Here is a 26698-nt window from a genome sequence, read left to right as displayed (position 1 = left end):
CTATTTCTCCACCATCACGTGCATATAATAGTAATCCATTATACTGTATTATACATGTGTCTGCTAACACATGTTAGCACCGTGCTAATTATAAACCTCCTTCCAAGAGAATTATACTCCGCTGGAACCTGATTTAAACGTCCTTTTTCTCAACTAAAGGAAGATCAACTATTAAACTGAAAAACAGTATATGTAAGTTGTAATAATAAGGCAGCAGCAGACACTGACACATCACACACACAGTCAATCACACTAGATTCACTGAGCATGTGACACACACACACACCTGCTCTTACCTCTCCTTTCTTCCCAGTGTGTCTGTGTATGTGGGCGGATGTTTTGCATGCATTTTCCTTGTCCCTGCTTACGTGTGTGCGTGTGTGTATGTCTGCAAAAACTAACTCTTTTATGCGTGAAATGGAGAACACTATGCACCTGAAGGCACACGTCAACATGCCAAGAACAGACATCAGCTCAGGACTTGAGTCATATCCAGCTGTTCACACACAAACACACACAAACACACACGGACACACGCGGCCAAGACAAAAATGTTTTCTGCTGTATGCGTGCGCACACATAAAAACACATTTGACATCAGCAAAGCAATAAAAAATGATATTGTTCAGCGCTATTCCACCCACTCATTACAACTAACACAATCAACTGTGATTCCCCCCGTGAGACAAATAACTGGTATTAGTTTAATTATTTCTAACTCTAAACAGCACCATCATACATTTGGTTATATTAAAGAAGTGTGTGGTTATAGTTACTGAAATTAGAGATTAAGCAGAAAGAAAAAAGAGAAAAGAAATATTCGCCGTATATTCAAGCCAGTGCTCTCCTCTCACCTACATGCAACGCAGAGGTCACCACTGCTCACTGTTTTTTTTTTTTTTGGTTTTTTTTGAGAGTAAAGAACAATAAAGGAGTCTCGGAATTAATCACGGACGAATTTGCATGTTGTAGCAGTACCGGACTAGCGCCATCATCACCATCTTCGCTGGAGATCCTTTTTTTCACAAGCTGACTAATTAGCCACAGAAAGGTCAAGTAAAGTCAGGGTGTGATTAGAGAGGGAAAGGGAGTGAGAGAGCATGGGGGTGGGGAGGAGGAGGGAGAGACAAGAAGTAGAAAAAAAAGACATACATGTAGTTTTGGATGCATGCCAAGACATGCCTTTCTCTCCCTCTCTCTCTCATATATATGTTTTTGGTTTGTTTTTCCCCCCACCTGAAACAGACAGGCTCAGAGCTGACCCATGAGGCAAGGCTTTTTAATGACCAGGAAGGTCATTTAAAAATGATCGGCCCTTTATAGGTGCAAAAGCCCCGGCCTCCAGAATCATGCAGCAAAGAAGAGCGTGTGCTTTTAGGGAAAGCCCGTGTGCAGTTTATGAATCATTTGTTGTCTTCTTACTCCGTTTTCTTTAGCATTTGTAGTCATCATCACTCTACTCTGCCTGAACTGGAGGTCACGGATATTGCTGTTTACCAGCCACTTTGTTTAACACTGGGCCGGTGTGTGTCTGCGCAGCAGTTCTGCTCATGCGTGCATCTGAGTGGCAAGTGAAAACATGGCGAGAGTTGCAGGGCCGCTGCTATTCCCAGTGAGCCCGGTACGGTGGTCTTGCCGCAGGCTTCTCCCCTGGCTCAATGTTGAGTCAAAACATCTCCTGTGGTATGAAAAAAGAAAAAAATACAACACAGGAGCGCAGCAGAGTGCGCTTCCCTGTCAACAGCAAAACACAGCCATGTGCTGGATGACAATGACACTGACACTGCACCTACTATGCACTGCCAACCCTTGGGAATTCACTGGAGAGGAGAGCTGGTGTTAAGTTAGCGCCACAGATCCAAATGATGTACAGTGTGTGTCATTCAGCGGGCTCTTCTAAAGCAGCATATGCTTTTCTACACACTAACACATAGCATTCTCTCTCCCTTTCTTTCTGTCTCTCTCTCTCTCACACACACACAGAAACAATGGCTCTACACTTGCCCTTCTACCTGAATTAGCCTGATCCCTGAGGGGAGTGGTGTTTTAAGACATTCAAATACACACTCATACACACACACATTGAGAAGCATGGTAAGTGGACCCGCAGCCTAATGGAGTTTAATTACTCCCAGCACATCCATCAGGGGCTCCAGTAGGGGAGTGGAGTATTTTATCACCACTTTTAAGGGGTTATTAGTACAAATACACTGTCACCCTGCATTACCACTGCAGCGCTTTAGGGTGCCATGCCCTCACCACATTCATTACAATCTCTATCAATATCTATCAGAACTAAACGCTCCCTCTTTCTCCCTCCACCTTCCTGCTTCCACGTCCTCTCCACACACACTTGCTGCCATTAAAAGATGAAGCTCAACTCCCCCAACTCTCGTCCTCCTCTTTGTGGCTCCGTCTCTCTTCACTTCCTTTGATTTGACTCACACGTTTAAAAGTTTCACTCCATTAATCGTCCGGAGAGCTTCTGGACCCCTGACTTGATGGAGTATGGCTGGAAAGGACACAGCTTAGACTTTAAGATCCCAGTGGTCATTCCAAAAAACGGTGTGTGTGTGTGTGTCGGGGGGTGGGGGCTGGATCAGATGACTTCTTTTCAGGGTTCCTGAACACAGATTATTCACTTCTCGCCATTACTGAGCGTGCTAAGGTGAGAGGATTAAGAGACGTTTACTTCTTCCGTTTTTTATTCTTGTGTAGAGTTACTAAAGGAAAGGGTCAGTGTGCAGCGTTTGGAGAGTGGAGGATCTCAATCAAGCTGTATTCGACCAGAGATGGGCAGTAACGCGTTACTGTAATCTGATTACTTTTTTCAAGTAACGAGTAATGTAAGGGATTACTATTGCAAAAACGGTAATTAGATTACCCTTACTTTCACGTAGGAACGCTGCGTTACTGCGTTACTAAAACCGTGATTTTTTCCGAGAGTGTCTCATGACAGTGACATAAGCGAGTGCGACGTTCGTGACAACAGCTGTCTGCAGATCAACAATGGATAATATATCGAGTGCGGAGAGAGTATGAGCGTGCAGCGTTTAAAGCGTGGAAGTACTGACCTTATTTTTAGTTTGATTCCATAAAAAGTGACAAAAACATTAGTGTCCGTTGTGCGTGGGAAGAAAACTTCTTTTTACAGCAAAAAAAACCCCTAAACTTCCAAGCAAGCACCAAGTGCGCTACGAGAAACTCGCGGATTCTTCAACTGACCGCTGTGGCACACCTGCACCAGGGTAAACCTCCGCCTACCCCAGTCCTGCTTTACAGGTGAAAATAGAGCAACAGGACTGCTAATCTTTAATTTTATTTATTTTCTGCTGTGTTTTACTTTCATCTATTTGAAAGAGTGAGTGTAAAAAAAAAAAAAAAAATTATTTTATGTGCTGGAATGTGCAGAAAATAGGTTTAAATGTTAAACAAATTTCTTCCAGTCAGAGAATGTTGCATATAATTTAATTTTTGCTTGATGCATAAAGTTAAAAGATTAAAACTAATAAAACAAGTTTTAAAAAGAGACTTTTCCATTTGATTACATTTTGTATGATGGATTATGCAGAAAAAGTAGAATTGGGTTGAAAGATCTTTCGCTTTATCACCTATTCAGGTTGTAAATCATGTTTTTAAAAAGTAACTAAGTAACTAAGTAATTAATTACTTTTGAAAATAAGTAATTAGTAAAGTAACGGGATTACTTTTGGGGGGAAACAATCAGTAATTAGTAACTGATTACTTTTTTCAAGTAACTTGACCAACACTGTATTCGACACCTATGGAGTCCATTACTGACTGGCACTTTGAGTCATTTAAGGGGACGTTCTTTTTCGAATCTTTTACCCAATGTGAAACTATGGTGTGTTAGTGTCCACATTAAAGTCAGTCCATTGGAACTTATCTAATTAGCTATAGATATTACAGGTATTGAGGTTGAGAAATGAATTTAAATAAACAAGTGAATAGTCACTATAAATTATTCAATTATTCAGGATCAAATTTCACCTAAAGACATTAAATAAAAAAGTCAGAAGTTCAGGTTTAGTAGGCCAGTACTTTACTTTAGATAAACTTGTCTGAAAAATTTGCATCTTTTTTAATATAAGCAGAATTACTACCAAATGCCCTGCTAACCTTAGCTAGCCAGAATTAGCATTAGAATTAACTCCATCCCAAGTTCCACCTGCATATCCAGTATAGTCCACCTGCCGATTAGCAGTCAGGTTCCAGAAGTAAAATTCCCATTCATAATTCAAACCAGTAACACGGCAAAAACATGCAATAGACACGCCAGCCCACTGTGTCAATTTCTCACTTTGCCTCTTCAAAACGTGAAATGGACACCCATGCAGAAGTTGCATTACCAGGGGGAGGTAATATGTTTAAATCTAAGAAGTCAGTAGTGAACAAAAAACTTATTAAGTGTATTGCAGGGTCCTTAATCGCCAGAAACAATTAAGCTAGGCGGCTAATATGTATTTACATGTAAATGCATTAATAATGTCGGTTTAAACGGTTTCCCATGATTAGTTTAATGTTGGCTTGAAATAAAATATCTCCCTCTGCTGTTACTGCAGTTTACTGCAACTTCTGCATGCGTGTACATTTCATGTTATGGAGAGAAAACTTGTGAAATGGACACAGTGCATAACTCCCAAAAGGCACTTTGACTATGAGTCATAAAGTTGTAACCAAGACTTACTGTTAGCTATGATATTGTGAAAATATCATATGGTAAATTTTAGGGGTGCAACGGATCAAAAATCTCACGGTTCGGATCGGATCACGGTTTTAAAGTCACGGATCGGATCAATTTTCGGATCAGCAAAAATAGAAAAAAAAAAGACAAAAATTCTACTACTTGCGTTTACTTATTTAAGTATTTTTGCCTATTAAAAACATTCAACTGAAGACTCATTCCACGCACTTATATAAAAACAAATTAAGGTGCAATATGGACATTATGGACCATGCTGGGCAGCCTCTGCATCATCTGCACATGGCCATAAACAACCAGAGGAGTCTGTTCAGTGACAGGTTGCTTCTCCCAAAGTCAAGTCCTTTGTCCCACACGCCATCAAACTGTTTAACTCCTCGCTGGAGGGGAAAGCGGGGACAGAGGAGGGGGAACAAGTAAGCTGTAGTGCCTTTTCACTGTGCAATAGTTTTTGTTAATATCCAACGGTGCAATAGACTCACAATACTTGAAATGTGCCGTTCCCTTGTATCCTTATTCCTATTTATTCTATTTATCCCTTTTGTATACTCTGTATTTATATATGTGTAAACATTGTATATTTCTGCTCACATTCTGCAGCTTCTGTGGGTGCTGTGCTACTGGAAACTGAATTTCCCGGAGGAACCCACCCGAGAAATAAATAAAGTTTCATCTAATCTAATGTAATCTATAGGGCAGTGCAGGGCTTTGTATCTACCTCTCCGCTGTGATATAACGGGCGGTCACGGTCACGTGGCTTTCCGTTGCCCTGGAGCTCCACCCATTTGTAGTTGGAGCAACAGAAGATGCCTGGGACAGTTCAGCCATAACTTTAAACTTCTCCTGCTCATACATGCTTGGAAGGATCTTGTCACTGAAGTGGACGCGCAACGAGATATCATAGCGTGGGTCAAGCACGTTCATCACAGTTTAAACCTTGTTTTGCACAACAGACGACGGCCTCCCGTCTGCAGCTAAACACCCCATTAGCTTTTAGCTTTAGCCCGGTCGGACTGGGCAGCAAAGGGCTGCTTAAATGCCGCAAACTCCTCTGCTCCGCTACTTGGACCGCTAGCGCTACCGCTTGACAGACTGACGACGCGCACCATACACATACTTTTTTTTCTTTTTCGAATCTTCGGATCACGTGCGTACCGAACCGTGGAGTGGGATCGGTTCGGATTTCGGATAAACCGTGATCCGTTGCAATTTACAAAGTCTGTATATCAACCGTGTTTTAACAAAAATAAATTTTTTGGCAGCATTGTTGCAACCTTGCATACAAACAGAGACCTGTTCACATACAAACTGTAATTCTATATGTTGGCAGTCAGCCTTGCAAACTGGCAAAAGTGAAAGTCAGCCACTTCAGACCAAACCACCAGATCTCTTCTTTGTTCCGTCTGAACATGACCTAGCTAAAGGTTTTAAGAAAGATTTATCTCACTCTCTGCCACCGCACAAACCATATGACTGTTCCACAAACCTCTTTCCATTCTTCCATCCAGGTGTGTATATGATCAGACCCATCCAAAGTAACAAGCTATGGAAAACTATATTCTCTAGTGACAGGTATCGTTCATCCATCCGCCTCACTCCTAGAAGCTGATTTCTACTTCATAAAACAAAGGATGACAAAGGACCCTTCCATGTATCTATTTTCATATACTAAACATTACTATCAAAAATACATATGGACTAAGCGACTAGCCCTCAGCAACTCTGCATTTCAAATATCTTGTGATGCCTTTTGGACTAACTAATACCCATGCTATCTTTCAGGCCTTGGTCAATGATGTCCTGCAGGAGTGGCGCAACCAGTTTGTGTATGTGTCACGGTTCTGGGTCTGTTGGACCCAGTATTTTGAGTTTATTATGCTTTGGTTTTTATTTTGAATGATGGATTATTCTTTGTTTCTCTGGTACTTTGTGTTTCAGTTATCTTGGTGTTTTGGATTGTTTTTCTCATTCTCTTGTATTGCTGATTGTGGTGGTGGTCATGATGATTATTTGGTTCATGTTTCTGTTTATTTGTGATTAGGATTTGTGTTCTCATGTTTTGTGTGGGTTTAGTGCTAGGTGTCATTTTCTGTCTGTCTCTCAGTGTCAAGTCTGCGTCTTTGTGTTGGGTTCATGTTTCCTGTTTTATTGTGAAAGTCTTTGTCTTATGTTGGTGTGTGAAGCTTGGTTCCCCTGTCTCGTCAGCCCTGATCTCTTCCAGCTGTGTCTCCCTTCTGTTGCCCGTTCCCTCATTACTACCCTGTGTATTTAAGCCCTGTGTTTTCCTCAACCCAGTGTCGCGTCGTACCCTCATGCTGTGTGGATCTCCTGGTGTCTCCCTGTAAGTTTAGTGTGTTATTCCCCAGTTTAGTTTACTTTGTACGCTTTCCCGGCCTGTGAATAAAGCTGTGGTTTTGAGTTCATCCCTTGTGTCTACGAGCCTGCATTTTGGGTCCAATTCCTGCCTGCCACATAGCGTTTCATGACAGTATGTTTATCTAGACAACATTGTTATCTTTTCAAACAGCCTGGAGTAGCACCAACTACAAGTAAGGATGCTCGAAAATAAGTTGTTTTTCAAAGCTGAGAAATGTGAATTCTATGCGTATTTGTTAGTTTTCTTGAGTTCGTCATTGAAAGGGGACAGGTCAAAGCAGATTTAGGAAGGTTAAGGGTAGAGTGGCCTCATCCTTTCAGTGGCAAGGGACTGCAGAGACTTCTGCAGTTCTGCAAACTTTTACTGCAAGTTAATCAAAGACTATAGGAAATTTGAGTTACCTCAGTCAGACTCACCTTGCTCGAAGTCCTTTTCTCTACCAGTGCAACAAACCTTAATTTGGAGAGGAGACATCTAGACTGGTTCCCATCCACCCAGACCCCTTGTTACGTTTTATCATTGAAGCATCATTGAAACAACGTACTTCTGACTACTGGCAATTGTTCACGATTTTTCTAAGCAGCACACTTCGTTCTCTTAACTTACCTAAGTTACCATCCGCTTTACAAACTGCAGATGCCATAGTGGACCACATGCTCCTGCTACACAACATGCTGACTGAAATAGTCTCAGATTTAGGACTTAATTTCACTTCCCAGGTATCGAAAGCTTTCTGTTCAGCGCTACAAGTACAAGAGTAAGTAAATTTATCCACAGGTTTCCATCCACAGACAAATGGACAGAATGAATGTCTAAATCAGTGCAGTCTTCAATAGCCCATTTACTTGGAATGCACACCTGCCATGGGTAGTATGACCTCTTTGGCCACCGGTTTATTTCCCTTTGAGGTCTCCTTAGGATACTCGCCACCCATGCTCCTAAATCTGGAAGACGATATTTCTGTACCTTCAATTTGCACCACTTAAAACACTGTGACAAGTTCTGTAAGGACACCAAAGAGCCCATGTTTTGAACAAATCAAAGTAAATGATTTGCTGATCAGCAGTGGACTGCACCCAGCAACCAACCAGGTCAATCAGTTTGGTTATCTTCAAAAACCTTCCCTCTGAAAACTGACTTCTAGAAGCTCTCTCCCAGGTTAATTGGGCCAATTGAAATCAATCTAATCTTGGTTTGTGGCATCTTGAAACTATATATTAGCAAAATTATGTAATTGGTAGAATACTGTATTCTTTATTTTACCTGTCCTTTTCTCCCCTTTGTTGCTGATGTCTAACTTTTATTAAATTTTTTTGTTAATCCAATTCAGGATCAAAACAATGCTGTATGCAATGCATCTAAACCTGATGAGACATTCAGTAAGATAATATGCTAGCTAATCTTAAGTTTAGCTGCTCACAATCATAGTGGAGTCATGATATAAAACTTGGTTGGATCTAACAAAAGAAACCAGCCTGCCCTCACCAGCGGAGGAAATATTTCTGTTTCCTTGCATTATTAATATATGTATGTAAATCTATATTTATTGTTTTTGTTTTGTTTATTCCTTTGCCAAGTGGACACATCTCAAAAAAACTTTTCTCTAGAAAAGCTCTCTGAGCTAAACTTCATTACTGTTACTGGTACTGGTGCCAGGAGGAAAAAGAGGACATTGTAAGAGAAACAAACAGAAGTGGAGCATGACAATGACTGTTAAGGTCCACCAAACATTTGCTCCCAAGGGTCTGTAACTTCATAATGTGGGTATGTTTAAAATAATTGATATCGTCTAATTTTTTATGATTAGGTGTAATAATTCGTTTAAAAAAAAATAGCACTAGCAAGTTAGCCTATTGGCTAGACTAACTTGAAGAGTTTTTCATAAACATTAAAGCTAGCATGACAGTTTACGACTTTTAGACAGTGTATAATTGTTAAAGAGAAGTTGGCTACCCTGGAAGTAAAAGTGAAATTTGTTGTTATTTGCTAACATCCTAGCTGGATACAAAGTTTAACCACCAAAACTTTTGTAAGTCAGTCAGATCATTTTTCCTTCAGAGCTTCTCTGCCTCAGAGAAATGTCATGTACAATATTATCCAGGCAAGATGGAAGATTTGATCCTCACCATCTAAGGTACATTAAATACAGTGCTCTAAGTCCTGATACTACTACGTGGCAGCTGTTAGCTACAGAATCCAAGACTGGGGAAGGTTATTTGGAGGTAAACCCACACAGCTTGGGCTTGCTAAGTGGCACAATTATCGTGCTTACACAGGGCTTACATCCATAGCACACACCTGGCACAATTGCCTTGGTGTCCATTAGTGTAAACCAACCTTTGGAAATGCATACAAAACCCCAAACACCCCTTCATGAAAAATAAGAGGAGCGATTTAAGTTTGAGGTTGATATACAGCAGGTACCTTCAAAGGCCGTAAAAGAAGAGAGATTTTTTTTTTGTCTGTATGTACCCACACGTGTGAATCTGCAAATTTGCATTCAAGCACATGCACAACACGATCATTTAGAAGCAAACGCTACCATCTCATGAACTCCATATGCCCCCCCCAAATCCACACACACTTTAGAAAAACCCAGCCACTTAGTCTTTTTTAAGCCCTTGTTTAAACTACCCATCTGACCAGGTAGCTGTTTATTTTCTCTTAATTATTTTCTTCATTTTTTTCCTCCCGTGGATCAGAAAATAAAAATGTATAATTGGACTCCCCAAGCTCTCGTTATCCAGTCACACATATTTCATAGTGAAATAAAAACGATAGAGTAATGAACGCTGGAATTTGACCCCTACACTGTTGGGGCCAGGCAAAGGTCAGGGAAATTAATTTTGCCCACTCTTGCAGGAGAAAGATGGAGAAAAGGAATAGGAAATGGAGAGAAGCTGAAAGGTTATAAAAACAATAAGACATCCTGTGAAACTTGAACCTTTCAAACTGTCCTATTCATAGCTGATGAGTTACTTCCACGATTCAAACGCTCGCATGTCCCTCGGTTACTGTCGTGCACGCATCATGAAACATGAACTTGTACCCTTGCAGATGTGACCGTGTACATCTTTTCTGTTCTCTCCCTCTAAATTTAATCTACCTCTAAAAGAGCGGTTAAGTGTATGTGTGTGTGTGTGTGTGTGTGAGTGTGTTTGCGTGAAGCACCTCGAGCGCTGCTGTCATCCTTTTGAGAACAAAAGCACTGAGCATTACAAGCCGGTCCAAGCAAAGTTCTGCCCTGTTATTTATGGAAAACATGGAGTGTATGGATTAAACAGATGATGCCAAGACGAACAACAACAATATATAAAAAAAAGAATGATTCATTTCCCAAACCATGGAAAAGGGCCAAAGGACAAACAAATCAATGGCAGTTTGGATGATATCTGGCCCCGAGCACTGACAGGCCCTGGAGTGTTTGGCATGAATGTAAATGCGAAAAGTGAAGTTTTCTTTATATGTAGTGAGTCAGGCCAAAGCTGGTATCTATATATATATATATATATATATATATATATAAATATATATGTAGATATACTATTTTGTCCTGATTAAAGCTCGTCAGTACGTGCATTTGAGGCAGCAGCAGGAGTAGTGTTCTAAATACATACATTTTCCTCATTTTGGCGGAACAGATTAAGCAGGAGAAGCGATGCTGATGATTGAGACAACAGCGAGATCCATCAAATTAGAAAGCAGCCAAAACAATAAAATAATGCACTGGATAAATGATGTCATACTGTAAGAAAAAAAAAATCTATGGCTTATTGTCTGGGCAGAGGGCCAATTCACATCGCTACACTGGTTATGCAAAGCAGTGGGGATGCTTGGAAACGTGAGCTAGTCGTTGGTGGAGCGACAGCAAGAGTGTCTCGCTGCCATTTTCCCGATGTAAATTTTAAAGACGTGTGTTTACGTTGTTAAAACAGCCACATGTGAGGGGAGATGGAGGAAGACGAGAGGCAGAGGGAGGAAGGAGCGGCGGAGAGAGACGAGCCCTGGCCGGCTGCCACTCATCTGGGCACCTTCTCTAAGTAAGGCAGAAAATCAAACACGCCAGGAAAGATTTAAAGGAGGAAAAGAGAGCAAGGCAAAGGGAGACAGAGAGAGAGAGAGAGGAAAAAAAGGAGAAAAATGATTTTTCTTATAAATAGCAGGGCTTGCCAGAAGGCAGAGGAAATGAGAGCAAGTGAGTGCTGGAAAAGAAGGGCTTGAGCTTGACACGGGGCTTAAAATTGAGAGGGGGCGGAAAAAAGGGACCTACTGCGCGAAAATGTCTCCAACCAAAGCAAGGATTAGTGTTCCAACCTCCTCCACCGCAAAGATCCGCCAGTACAACTAATCACCTTCACAGCTCCTCTCTGTCTCCCTCTTCTCTCCGTCTCTTTTTTTCACTCTTTTCATTTCCCTCTTCTTCTCTCTTTTTGCCTCCACTCTCCTCTACTCTTTAAAGTATCATTTTGCCCTTCTTGCCGTCATTATGGCTAAAATTAAAGCAGAGTGTGTTCTGGCGAGCACGATTAGCCGCTGCAGCCTAACTGGGCGCAGTGAGGTGCTCTAGGTTTTTTTGGGGGGTTTTTTGTTGTTGTTGTTTTGTGTTTTTTTTGGAGTGTGCTGGCGCACGCCGCATTACTGGGTTCAGGAACAAACTTCAAAAGGCATCTACATATATGATGACAAGGGATGTCGCAGATAAACCTCCCCACTCTCCATCCTCTCAGCGTCAAATCCCCCTCTGTCATTCTATCCCCTCGCTCTTTGATCCACCCTCCTCCTTTCCCACCTTCTCCACCTGTCAGTCCGTCCTTCCCCTCCTTCCCCCTCTTCTCCATCTATCCATCCGTCCGTCTCTTCTCCTTCCCTAAGAGAGCTCCTCATCACAAAGATGGCGGCGGCGACAAGAATGCCGGTGCGTAAACATAAACAAGTCAAATTGATCACACAGAAGATGAGCCAGGCGGCAGATATTTAAGGGGGTTTGTGATAGAGAAGGGTGCTGTGTGTGTGTGTGTGTGTGTGTGTGTGAAAGACAGAACAGACAAGAGCGATTAAGCTCCTTTCTCTCTTTTCCTCTTGTAGAAAGATTGGAGGGGACGGTTGGTGGAGGGGTGGGGGTACAGTTGCAGATCCAGAAAAGAGCCACTTCATAAGCAGATGCCTGGCATGCGATTGCAGCCGGGGGAGTGTGCGTGTGTGTGTGTGTGTGTGTGTGAATTCATTCTCCTCTATAAATACACGCCGCATCTCTGTATAGGTGCGAGTGCAAAATGTAATTAGGCAGCGAGGCAGAAGAGCGAGCTGCCTTTTCCTCAATGTTTGCATATTTTGTCCACAAATAATGTACTACAAAGGCGAAGAGAGGAGAAATCTCTCCTGAATATTCATTTACAAAATAACGGTTTGCTGATAAGGCCGAGGCATGTGATAATCAATTAGCTAAATGTTCTACAAAAACCTGGCAAGAAGGGGGAGGTTTAAAAAAAAGAGGAGGAAAAAAGGCAATAAAAATAAATATGCACGCGCATGTTAGTGATGTTGCGAAATGACGAGTTCAGCAGAAGTCTAAATATCGTACGGCATTAGCCTAGATAAAATATCACCCCCCCCAAAAAAAGAGGGAGCAGGGTGTGTGTGTTTCTAATGAGTTAGTTTGTTTCCAGCATTCAGACAAATATAAAGGAGCTTGTTTAACATGGAGGGAGCCTAAACGCACCTGCTGTTTCCTGTGTGGTGCACACGGGATTAGGGATCTTACAGGAGACTGTGTGTGTGTGTGTGCGTATGTGTGTGTGTGGCAGTCAGGACCAGACCTGGTGTCGTTTTCACAAGTACGCCTGTTTTTGTGTCGTTTTTTTGTTTTCAGACTCACAGAGATGGAGAAACGTGCAGCATTTCAGCCATGTGCTGCGAGGCCTTTGCGCACATGCTGAAGGAAAGTGAACTTTGCCGGGATCCAGCTTGCGATTATTTTCTTTGGCAATTATCCTCGTGATTATCTTTTATTGTAAAGGAAACTGGTGATAGAAATGCTGCAAAATGCCCCTGTTTTCGGGGTGACGTTTGCAACGTTTTAGCTGTATAAAAATACAAATGGAATTATATAAAAGTATAAATATTATACTTTTATAAAAATATAATAAGTTTATTTTAATTTCATATAAAATTATATAAAAGTGTTTGCTACAATTCCCTGTTGAGATCGACTGCGATCGAGAGCAGTGTTCTAAGTGCTCTACACTACAACATATTTCTCACATATTTTAAAATACAGTTTTCATCTGTGAACAGGGGCATGTCCAGAGGGGAGGTATGGGTGGTCCCACAGTGGACCCAGTTCTCAACCACGGCTGATAAGTGCATGGACAAAAGGTGGATGGTAACTTGATTTATTAATATTCAAGGACATTACTCGAGTAGATATAACTACAGCGTTGGTGTTGCCTTGTTGCAGGAGGATCCTAGGATCAAACCCAGGTAAGGCCTTTCTCTGAAGAGTTTGCAGGTTTTCTCTGGGAGCTCTGGTTTCTCCTGTAATTGTTGGGTTAACACTGCCTATATGAGCTCGAGGCACTCTTGTGTACTTAACCTTTATATGCTATACTTTATGCTGCTTTCTTTTTCTGCTCTAATATATTTTGCACCACTACATCTATGCCCCACTTTGCATTTAATCATTACTTATTCTAAATCTCTGGCTCTGTTCCACAGTGTGTCTTTTGTCCTGTCTTTCTCCCCTCACTCCCAAACTGTCATGGCAGATTGCCGCCCCTCCCTGAGTCTGGTTCTTCCGGATGTTTCTCCTGTTAAACGCGAGTTTTTCTTTCCCACTTTTACTCATATGGGGTTGTCAAATTTCATCGTAGGGTCTTTACCTCATATCAAAATTGACTGAATTGATATTTAGTATCCAGTTATTGTTCTTTGTATGCCATGGCATTTTAAAAAATGTTGCATATTTTGAAATATCAATGTACTTATATGTGCTTTATTATTAAAGGTAAAACTACCCAACAGTATATAAGAAATTAAAATCATCTCCACCTGAAACATTAAAGTGATAAATACATATAATAATAAATCATTAATCGTGATCTGATGATATAATATGTATAGTCCTTTTATTTTAAGCACGATAAGTACATTGTGAGCTTTTGTACTCTTACTTAAGTATGTTTAGACTTTCACTGAAGCCACGCTGCAAATCAGTGTTTCAATACAAAATTCTTACTACTTTTCATGTAATGCGTCTGAGCCTGAAGGGCTGCACATGAGCATGAAACATACCTACATGTTTTCTAAGCCAGTTTTTACACTGTATCACCCTATTTACTTTTTAAAAATCAAATATTCTATTTCACCTGATTTAAAAATTCTGGAAACACTCATGATATAGAATTACAAATTAATATGCATGTTTTTGGACTCTGGGTGGAAGCCAAAATTTACACGCGAGCTTAAACAATGAACCTCGTTGCTGTGAGATGACACCGCTGCTCTACCGTGGTGCCAAGCGTCCCTCTCCTGGTTTCTGTACAGTCTTTTTCAGCTGAGATGATAAAACAATGAAGATAAACAGGGATCCTGCGAACACAGACTCAACTCAGTTCTGTTCAGTTCCCGCCGCCTCACCTGCTGGCCCCTGAGCGGCTCCACTGGGGGTTAAACACCTTGCTAAAGAGTACCTCCCTGCTGTTTATAAGGAAGAGACGAGCTGAAGCAGCGACATTAGAGCGACGCGTCTAGTCCCAAATGCCACGTGAAATAAATGTTATTTTGCATTTTCTTATGCAATTAATCATTTATCATTTAGTTGATTTTCTGTCTGTTGACTAATCAATTATTCAGCTCTTTCACACCCAGATCTCTGTATCACATCAGATGTAATTGAATTCTACAGGCAGTACTGCAGCATTATGTATTACAGTGCAGCGCTACTGCATGTAAAACCAATTAAAATACAAGCGATTAGACTGTTCTCTATTAATAACCGCTAACAAACACTGGTGTTAGATATAACAGTCCCTTTTAATGTGAACAATAAGTGTCAGCTCCTCCAGGCCCGGAGCCCCTGCTGCTGTGCAGGGCATGTCGTCCTCTACTGACCGCACTGTGAATTACAGTTGACCCTGCCTCCTGGAGCCAACCTGGCAGGGAACAAAGAGGCAGCGCTGTGCCAAAGAGGCCTATCACTCTCTCCTCTAGAGGGGAGGTAGAAGGGGGGCGCCTCCAGGAGAAGAAGAAGAAGGAGGAGGGGGTGTGCAGGGTTAAGGGAGTACTGCCATACTGGAGTAATGCAGCTGTGGACTCCCACCGAACGAGGGGCAAACTGTTTCAGGAGGAGGCTGGGGTACTGGCGGTGGTGGCTGCTGGCACCGACGGGGTGGGCTGGTAAGACATCTGTCATCCTATCATCAATGCTGTCACATCATAGAACAAATGGGCTGTGGGATTTTTACAGCCCCCCAAAAAACAGGGAATGGCAAAAAAAAAGGTGTCAGTTAGCATGTGATCTATCGCTGCTCTTTTGTGCCTTTTTCAATAAACGTCGGCCACCGCGCTTCACCCCATCAAAGGCGGCGGGGAAACGGTTAGTAAGTGAGAGACAGAATGCAAATATGACAAAATCAAAACGAGCTCGGGATCAGGACAAAGTGCCACACGTGCTTGGCTGAGGGCCCAAACCACGTTTCAGGGTCTGAAGCGTAATGCTTAATCCCCCCGTTTACCCCACCACCATCCCTCCTCTTTTTTTATTTCTTTAAAGTGGAGCTACCGTACCTACGCCTCGACTGTGAAGAAGTTTATCCACGTGGCGCCCGCATGACAAGGCGGCCAGCTTTGTTGCCAAGAGAGCGAGGCAGAGCTTTGAGTGACGGTGCACCCAGCCACCTATACCCCCTCAGCGAAACTCTTCCCTGTGCACCGGCTTCGGGCTTGGCGGTGAAAGGAGGCAGCAGCAGTTGTAGTAGTAATGGTGGCGGCGATGGTGGTGGAGGGGGGGATAATTCTGACATCATGTTGCCCTCTTTTGGTCAGCACTTGCAACTGCAGCCCACTGTCCTTTCACCTCAAAGGCAGCCCGACTTTCTCATGATGCAGCGACGCGATGAGATAAGAGCAAGGGAGGTCTGATTGATGGAACAGCCAGTGTGACGAAAAATCGTGGACATTGCACCACCCTCTTTTTTTTAAAATTAGAAAATCTAAAGAATATATATAAGGCCAAGCTGGGTCAGATCTCTGCGATGGGGCAAGAAAAATTTCAACCCATCAAATGTGTTTTCCCTCCATGATTATCATACAGCTTTTCACATCTAACAGCTCCACATTTTCACACGTGTGAGTCAAGCCTGGATTAGAAATTCTTTTTTTTTTTTTTTTTTTTGGCAGTATCCTGTCTACTAGATTTCAGAATCAACAAGGCCAGAGTTTGGTTTCTGTCCTCATCTTTCTCTCAAGTTTCCTCTTTTTAACCAGGTAAAACACTAAAAAATAAAAAAATCTTTTTTAAATTAAAAAAGAAAGAAGCAGAAAGATGGAGTACAAACCAAAAAAAATAATGCATGCGAACATAAACTGGGATTAGTGTCAGTTTGAAAACAGGCGACTAAAAACGAAGAAGCAATAAATCAAAAGGTGAGATGGTGGAGGTTTTTCTCTCTTTAAAATTGACGGAAATTACTCACAAGGTCTGTGCATTGTTCGCGGTGTGAAAATGACACGTTTAAGTGGATCTTTAGAAGACTGTGAGGATGCAAGACATATATAGGTGTGTATGTATTCGAGGAGGAGCAAGTCTCAAAGTGAGATTTGTGTGCAGGAGCGCGCACTCGGAGAGAGCAAAAACCGCAGATGGAATAAAATGTGGGCTTCATAAACATACTGTGATATTCTTTGTGTTAATTGTTTCAGGAATGTTGGAAAAATAAGAAATTAAAAGTTTAATTTAAACAGTGACTTGTTCAATAGCTTTAAAAAAAATTTAAAAAAGAAGGAAAGGGTTCAAACACAGAGAAAGTTCACATCCAGACAGCAGTGACTGCACCGGCCGGTGTCAGAGGTTACGTGAGGAGAAAACAAGCGCGAGTAGATAAGCGAGCTTAATCGCTGAGCACAGAGTGGCTTTTAAGTGTAAAGTGATGCTGAGTGTGGATTGAGGGTTGAGCCTAGCGTTGTGCTGTCAAGAGCGCAGCACGCTGGTAGCGCCAGTCGCCAGGCAGAGCTCCAAGCCATTTCCCCTAGATGCATCTCGACTGAATCAATAGGACCCTCACAGCATATCATTAGACGTAAGTATTATAATTACTTGTGTTATTAATTTTGCCTTAATACCAGGGATGATATGATATGTAATTCAACCCTGTTGAGGAAGGAGAAAATAAGATAATCACAAATGCATCTCTTATGAAAATCAATGCTGAAATGGATATTCCAATAAAGCTAAACCACTGCCCCTGTGTGTGTTTTTTCTTCTCCATGCATATCAGCCAATCATTTTATGCATTCATGTGGAAAAAAATATATAAATATGTCCGACATATTTCACATTGGCCACCCCTGTCCGAGGCAAAACAATATGGATTTGTGTTGCCTCGCAAACAATTTTAATAAAAAGCTATTGATTGGGGATCGAGCGGGTAGCCTGTGGGCGCTGAGCACCAGACCCCAGTGGGTCCAGATCATTAATGTCCTCAACTGCTGGCTTCACTGGCGCAAATTTGTTCAATAAGGGTCTGGCACGCATGCTTCGGGGGTTTGATTTTGATACAGACACATCAAGCTGTTTGCCCCCCCCCCCAGTACAGGCCACAAAACTAAGATACAAAAAAACATGAAGGAAGCCTGTTTTCTTTTTTTTCTGTGTTAATATCACAAAAAAATCTAAATGGTGCACATGACTTCAAAAATAAATACGTTTTAACACGCTCGCTCCTGCTCGGCTGAAGTGTTCGCTGCAAATATTGCCTGCGTCTCCAGAGAGAGAGACACGGCACACGGCAATCCACACCGTGCAGCGCGTCATCAGGCATCCTCCTGACAGACGGGGTAAAAAGTGTAAAACACACTCTCACATCCTCTGCTGTGTGCCACCTAAATGTATGCAGCCACAATATGTACATCCAAGCAAGAAGCATGTGCGCGCGCACACACACACACTCACTCACTCACACATACACTCGCGTATACTTTTGTTGAGCAGGTATCAAAGCCTCGGTGTGGCGAGACAGTTTTAATTACCAGGTACTTTCCTTATGCTTATGATTTCAATTTCTCTCTGCAAAGCTGGTAATGATATTCAAAAAGCCTGCTGGCAACTCCAACTCCTTCTTCTCCCCCTGTCTTTCCTTCCCACTAAAATGTGAATACCCTAGTTTATGGGCTTATTTGTCCTCCAGTCACTTTCTAAAATCTTTATTCTGTCGAACATGTCTTTTTTTTCTTTCTTTCTTTCTTTCTTTTTTTAATGTGAACCTCACTGGAAGGAATGGCAATAAAGGTTTTTTTTTGGGGGGGGGAGCGGAGTAGGGAAAGGGGTAGAGTTGGGTGGGAGGGGGATCAATGTAGAATGTATTATCCTGCACTACTGAGACCTACTTCAATAATAAAAGAATTGATCCTTTAAAGTGAAGCTTTATTCCGGGCCTGGCATAGTGAAGGAGGATGGTCCATTCCAACACTGCACAGGCCAGATGGAAACTCACAGCAGGCAATTTCACCACCCACCCAAAATTTTTCACATTGTATTTTAAATCTGTGTTAGAATCAGTCGCACAAGCACAGAGGAATTCTTGCTGAAATACATGCATTATAGAGAAGCATGTCCAATAACGCAGCATATGTTATAACATATTCTGCTTGTGGTACTCAGGCAAAGCCAAGCTCAAAAGAGCTTTTTCTGGAGGCTTTAGGGATTAATACATAGGATAACTTAATGTAATATTTTATAGCTTGTTAGTCATAGAATCTGATTAATGTCTACATTAATCTACAGTGATGGCATAAATTTAATTTCTTTTAAATTTCCTTTAACTCTCTGACATCTTAGTCATCATCAGTGAAAACCCTAACCCCTTTTTTTTGTAATTGTTTAGGGTTAGGGTTAGGGTTGGGGTAACCACACATGATAACTTAGGGACAAGCAACCTCCCCAGGGTTAGGGTTCAACATTTTTTTTGCAGCTATCAGTTAAAAATGCAAATTTTCAAAAACTACAAGATGGCACATTTTGGCATTATTGTTTTCGACATTTTCTTAAAAAAAGGCAAAGCTATTAACCAAACCCTAACCATGACTAACTCTGAATATGTCGATGGCAAACTGCTGGATGATGATAACAGGTATAAATATCGTGCTGTCAAAACAGGAGCCGGACATGTCAGATCCCAGCAGTGCTTCTGTACACAGCCGCCAGTCGTAAAGCGCCAGCAGTAATCAAACATGAGGGGTGTATATGTAACAAGCGCACTTCACAGTATGCCTTAACAAGCACACTCCACACGCTAATCAGCTCAAGTGGACTTGCATCCATGGCTTTGGTTTCCACCCGGCTCAGATCATGAAACTATCTGGACGGTATCAACAGACATAACCAATTTGCGCAAAGGTTCGTCGTGGTGCGGCTGGGAGGGATGATGCCTGTGGTGCCCGTTGATTAAAACAAAGCATTGGATGCAAAGAGAGGGTCAGAAGTAATCGGAGAGAAATAACACACATACACAGGGCGTGCTTTTTCTCAGCAATCTTCAATGCTACCTGCATCGATTCTCCCGCAGGCCTCCAAAGACTTCTCTTCTCGCAGGACAGACAAATCGACACAGCGTCACACTGGGAGCTCTGCAGTATCCACAACTGCACGGCAGCAAAGGCCACAAACACCATTGTGAAGTTCACCTGACCACTCAGCAGTTATGGGATTGATCTACCCTTGGCAAGAAGAAGGCCTTACAGGAAGGAGTTACCGCTCTGGAACAACAACCAGCAACAACCACCTCACTCTTGTCTCAAAATGGACAATTTAGAATACCTGGAGTCCCTATTCTCAAGGACTTCAGAAAGGCTAGTTACACTCCAATGTAGAAAGAAAGAAAGAAACCCAGCAAAATAGTACCTGTGTGTCCTTAAGTGCATAAAGACATTTGGCTTGAATCTTTAAATCTGCAGGGACTTCTACCAAAGACAGCCGTCTGATGGACTGCTTTACTGCCCGATATGTCAACTACATCAGCAAGGACCATGAGGCTCCACAGAGGGTGGTGCATTGCTCAGCACATCATTGGGTGCAAGCTGCGCAAGTCTGCGAGAGCCGTAAACCCAGCAGTGCCTCAGGAGGTCCCCGAGAGTCATAAAGGACACAACACAACAGCCTGTTGTTCCTTTATACACCACGCAGTAGCAGACTGAGGAACAGCTTTCTTTCACAAGCAATAAGACTACTGGATTAATAACACAAGTGCGATCCAGCCTCTGTGCACTGCCATTTTTATATGTAGTATGTATTTGTTCTTACTGCTTAAAATACTGAACCTTTTAATATCCACAAATATTATTATTAGTGACTCATCTATATTCAGGGTTTGATTAACTTTTACTTGTTTTTATAGATTTTAACAGAAATAAGCTAACATATGTGAGACTTTGCTGAAGTGTGACATTTTTTAGTTTCTTATCATTTTGCCAACCTAACTCTAATCCTACACTTATTTTACTTTAGTAATTATTTCTTATTTTCCAAGAATCATGCACAAAAATAGTGATTTTATAATAGAGAAAATGGATTTTAGCAGATTTAGCTACTAACTAATTTGCATACACAATCTCTGAGCAGGTATTCACAGTATTAGAGTAATATAATAAAATACAAACACACAGCTTAAAATGCCAAAAATCACATGCACTGTGAAACCATTACACACACCCGTATTCAATAACCACACTATGCAAACACTACATACGCACAGTATAGAAAGCGGCATAATTTTAAGCATTTAATCATTGTTATTATTATTTATGCATTACTATGGAACTTCCCAGCCTTAATATTTCACAATTATGTGAAAAGAAAAATTATACCGATGTGTAACTGAAGTGTCACCAATGAGCTCAACGTGACTTCTTTCAATGTCTTTTTTTTCTCTTCTAATGAATATGATGATATCATAATATACAACACGAAAAGCAGCAAGTCCTCCTGTGTGACAGGCTGCAAACAGCACTGATGTTGCTCTTCATATCACGGATGGGTGAAACAACTGACACCGATAACTGAGCCTTAGAAACGGTGTGCTGTTGTTTCAGCGCCCGTGCAGCTGCTTGAAGCCTGACAAACAAAAATATTTCCAACACTAAAAACTAATTTAAAAGAAAAAAGTTAGAAGGGTAAAATTCAGATCTGGAAACCTGATCTACTGACTTGTATTCCTTTTGCACCAGGGTGCACAGCGTGAAAAGTAATAACAATTTGCACATTAAGTTGCATAAAATATCTGGTTTTGCAGCCTTAATTTAAAAAAAATATATATATTAAAACTTCCCTAACAACACACACACATACACACACAAACTGTGACCCCAAATTCCACCCATAGAATGGTGGTGGTGAGGGTGTGTGTGTGAAGAGAGGGGACAGATGCCCGCCTCCTGTAATCCCATCAACTCATGTCAGACAGCAGTCTGGATACAAGCCTATCTGTGAGGCCTGTAATCCATAGGCTAAGACTTCACACGCAGCACTTATCTGTCCACACACACACACGAAGACACACTCTTACGAGATATTTGGGGGAGAAAAGTGATAGTACATGGGTCCCCCACTCAGTTTGTGTGAGGGTAAAGAGAATCTGCATGTAAGCGAGGTTAAAAACATCTTTTAAGATTCCAAATCCTGTAAAATAATCACAAGTAAATGGATCAGATGAGCTTTAAAAAGTAGTTGAAATGGATCTTAAAATACAAACAGAAAAGCAAACAAAAAAAGGATTTTTACTAAGGATGGGGAAAAAAGAACAGAAATTTGATTACACTGTGAACAAAATCTATCTGACTTTGATGGAACTGAGAGCGCCGAGCGTGTTGGTGCTGACATATTGCATGCAGAATAATAAAATAAAGAAAAGATGCTTTGTATAATTTGTACATTAGAATCTGACTAGTGGAAGAAAAAGAAGAAGCAAAAAAAAAAAAAAACACGTCTTGAGATAGGAACGAGAATAAAAGCCACAAACACTCCCACTGCGCTTAAAAATCGCAGAATATGCTATTCAGATAAAAAAAAAACATTACACATTCATTCAAACAGTGCTCAAAAAGGACAAAAACACAAGATAATCTACAAGCGTGCATGCACAAATTCCTTAATGCCGTCAACACAGTTTTTTTCTTTTTTTTTTTGCTGTCAACCCATTCAATCAATCAGCGGTCCAGAGAACAATATGTTCCATTATCATTCAGATGCATGCAAAACGCCACGGAGAGAGAGAGGAGGGAGAGAGGGGGAAAAAAGAAGAAGAACGAGAGAGATAAAAAAGGCAAGTCGGACAAGGCACCCCTGCTCATGTCTTCCTTCAAAGAGAGGGAGAGGGAGGGAGGGAGTGAGGGAGAGAGAGAGAGAGAGAGACTCAGGGTGCAGGACCCACACGGTGTAGTTCCAGCCAATTGCGTTCCAGAGAAGTGACCATGGCCAGTGATAAACAAAGCACCATAGATCATTCTTCTCCCAGACGGAGCCCGGCGCTGGAGGCAGCGGAAGGGAGAGAGCGGTCAGACAGACAAGACAGCAAGACAGAGAGAGAGAGAGAGGAGACAGAGAAGACCACAGAGAGCTCACCGCCTATATTGCCCCTCTGCTATCCTCAGATGCTACATTTTGACGCCCTTTTTTTTTTTTTGCAACTGGAATGCCATTAAAGCCGGCCGTGTCGCACGCCTGCAGAATTTGTCTCTGTGACAAGAAGGAGAGAGCGAGCCAAGAGAAAGACAGAGAAAGAGGGAGGGAAGCTGCTTCTGCTGCTGCTTCCTTCTCCCACTGCCACTGTGCCGATGCATCATATTTAAAAAAGAAAGAAAGAGAAAAAAAAAGCAACAACAGCCTTAAATTGTTCCCACTTCCCTAAGAGAACTGAAAAAAAGGGCATTCAAACACTTACCCACTCCCAGATACAAGACTCAGAGTCAGTGTTCATTTGCGCCTAATGTGCGTCAAAACAGAAACCTCAGATATTCCTCAAAAAAAAAAAAAAAAAACAGACGTGCAAAGAGGAGCAGTGAGGTTCTCCCTCTTTTGTTTGTGAGCTTGCCTGCCTAGGTTTCTCTATTTGCATCAGCCGGCTTTTTTTTTTTTTTACAGCTTTGAAGCAGGTGGATGACAAAAACATCAATCTCTCCAGGCACATTGTGTGGCATGCACGCTTTGACACACTCCCCTCACCAGCTCTATACTGTATAATCACACTTTCCCATTCTCTGCTCGCAGCACCGCGAATGAATACGGGACTCAAAAGGAAACCGAAGGACAAGTGTGCATTGTCGGCGAGCACTTCTGTAGTAATCATGTTGTCATTGGATTAGAATAGGAATTTGCTGGATCTCTAGAGTTTCATTTGCCATATGTTGAGGTGATTTTACTGGTTGCTGGTTAAGGGGAGACGCCGGTGGATTTAATATATGGAGAAAAGTGTTCTTTAAGAGCCCCCTATAGAATTATTTGTGCTTTTATGGATGGAAAATGGACTGATTCCTATATAGTGCTTTTCTTCTCTACTTGAGCACTCAAAGTACTTTATACAACATGCCTCATTCACCAATACAAACACTTTCTTATATGCCTTAATGGTTTCTAACTAACATTCCCACACATTCACACTTCACATCGAAGAGCAACTTGGGATTCAGTGTCTTGCCCAAGCATACTTTGGTTTACGGTTGGTGATTGACTGCTCCAGCCACCAACCGTACGATTAGCAGATGACCTGCTTTACTTCATGAGCCATTCTGTTAAAACACAAACCTGCTAAAGAGTAATGGTAAGGCGGTGTCAAATTTAAGGAAAACCAAATTTAAATGGTAGCTCAAGCTTGACCTTAAAGTTCCATTAACTTTACAGACAATGATCAACATCTCTGCTTTTAGTGGTAAATACACTACCAGTCAAAAGTTTGGACATATCTTCTCATTTATTTGTTTTTCTCTATTTTTAAAGCGTTCTACAATGTAGATACATACTGAAGAGATCAAATATATGAAGCAAGATATATGGAATTATGTACCAAATGAAAAATAACTTCAAATATGTCATATATTTTAGAATCCTGAAAGTAGGCACCCTTTGCTTTGTTGACCGCGCTGCAAACCCTTGGCCTTCTCTCATTGAGCTTAATGATGTAGTCACCTAGAATGGTTTTCACTTCACAGGTGTGCTTTGTCAGGGTTCATTTGTGGAATTTCTTGTCTTCTTAATGGGCTTGGGACCATCAGTTGTGTTGTGCAGAAGTCAGCTTGGTACACAGCTGACAGCCCTATTTGACAACTGTTAGAATTCATATTGTAGCAAGAACCAATCAGCTAAGTAAAGAGAAACGACAGTCCATCATTACTTTAAGAACTGAAGGTGAGTCAGTCTGGAAAATTGCTAAAACTTTGAATGTATCCCCAATTGCAGTCACAAAAACCATCAAGCGCTGCGACGAAACTGGCTCACATGAGGACTGTCCCAGGAAAGGAAGACCAAGAGTCACCTCTGCTGCTGAGGATAAATTCATCGGAGTCACCAGCCTCAGAAATCACAAGTTAACAGCACCTCAAATTAGAGCCCAGTCAAATGCCACACAGTCTTCCAGTAGTACATCTCTAAATCAGCTGTTCAGAGAAGACTTTATGGTCAAATAGCTGCTGCGCCATGGCCTGGCCTCCACAGTCACCTGACCTAGACCCAATCAAGATAGTTTGGGATGAGATGGACTGCAGAGTGAAGGCAAAAGGGTCAACAAGTGCTCAGCATCTCTGGGAACTCCTTCAAGACTGTTGGAAAACCATTTGAGGCGACTACCTCATGAAGTTCATCAATAGGATGCCAAGAGTGTGCAAAGCAGTAATCAAAGCAAAGATATAAAAAAATATAAAACATGTTTTGAGTAATTTTACACTTTTTTGTATACTAGAGCAGATACTAAGCTATAGCTATCTGTTGGCGCATGTGTCGATCAAAGTAGCCATGCGGCCAGGTTATTAAAAAACAGCCCCCCAAAACAATTAGTCACTATGAGAGGTAAAGTATTCACGAAAAAAAACAAAAAACATTTTAATAGAACAATTTAGATCCACTCTCAAGTGGCCATTAGAGTAACTGTAGTTTTTAGCACTTGGTTGCATTTCTCAGTCCCACAGCATTGCCTCTATTTTATTTTTGGTTGTCTTCCTTTTCCATGGCTTTCCTTTGAATGCGTCTTCTGTTATCTGTATGGATTGTCCATCTTTCATGGTACTTTCTATTTTGTTTTGAAGGTCAGGCTTTCTGTGTTTTTACTCCCCTATGTTGCTCTTGTTGGTTTCTGACTAAGTTTGTCTGTTCTTTGTTACTCTTCTTTCTTTGGTGTGTTTTTTTGTCTGCATCTGTACAATACAATAAAATACCAGAGAGTATATATAACACCAGGATGTAGTGACTTCCACAGTTGAAAATTTGAGTCATTTTAACTGTGCATTTTAAGCTTCTTGATCTGAAAAATGAAGCCAATGTGAGATGCCTCCAGTCACTGGTGTGTGACCTTTGTGGTTGCAAATAGACTTTCATTGGATAGGACTCTGAGGGAAAATAGAGCTGTTAAAATGGCTAGCAAGTTAGCCTTTACAGTCAGATCTACGCCTTGCTTATCGCCTCTGTTTCCAAAATACCAAAATACTGACATCTAAAATACTTAGCTTGGAGTTTACAAACCAGCGGGTGATGGTAAAAGGACTGATTCTTATGTAGCACTTTTTTTCTCTACTTTTGAGCTACTACAGCCCACCAACCTTCATCTGTTGTTCTACAAGCTATTGACTTCACAGGACTACACAGAGTCCAATGAAAATTTTATTTTTCACATAACTGTATCTAGTAATTAGCAATAATAAACTAATAACATACTAAGAAAACATTAGTAACTGATTCACTAAAACTGAAGCACAAATTTCTTGAATGGGCTTTAAGACATAGCAAGCCATATTTTTGACAGATAATTACATTATAAAAGCTCCACAGCAGGGAGATCCACTTCAGTGGCTGTAATTAGCAGATCTGAAGCAAAGAAGAAAATAAGGAGGTAAAGCTGCCTGTGTCAAAATACCTGTCAATCAAATAGACAGGTATCCAGAATGATGGATTTAAAAAAAAAATTGTATCCCTATAGAGTTGTTATGAAGTGGTGAATATCCATAGTCTAAAACAGCTTTTTGTACCTGGCTGTAGCTCAGGAGGTAGAGCAGGTCACCTATTAATCGCAAGGTTGGTGGTTCGATCCTTGGCTCCTCCAGTCTGCATGTCAAGTATCCTTGGGCAAGATACTAACCCCAAGTTGCTCTCCGATGCATCCATCGGAGTATGAATGTGTGTGAATGTA

General features: G+C 41.4%; 1 long non-coding RNA gene across 1 annotated transcript; it reads left to right on the top strand.

Annotated features, from left to right (window-relative positions):
- Positions 1–13405: 13405 nt before the first annotated feature.
- LOC120443223 lies at positions 13406–13953 on the top strand. Its single transcript, XR_005615250.1, has 3 exons — positions 13406–13475; positions 13558–13580; positions 13815–13953. It is a non-coding gene; the product is annotated as an uncharacterized LOC120443223 (long non-coding RNA).
- Positions 13954–26698: the final 12745 nt, after the last annotated feature.

The sequence above is a fragment of the Oreochromis aureus genome, linkage group 13 (assembly GCF_013358895.1).
Source record: "Oreochromis aureus strain Israel breed Guangdong linkage group 13, ZZ_aureus, whole genome shotgun sequence".
Classification (NCBI taxonomy): domain Eukaryota; kingdom Metazoa; phylum Chordata; class Actinopteri; order Cichliformes; family Cichlidae; genus Oreochromis; species Oreochromis aureus.
Note: the sequence above shows the minus strand (reverse complement) of the source record. Positions and strands in the feature narration are given on the sequence as shown.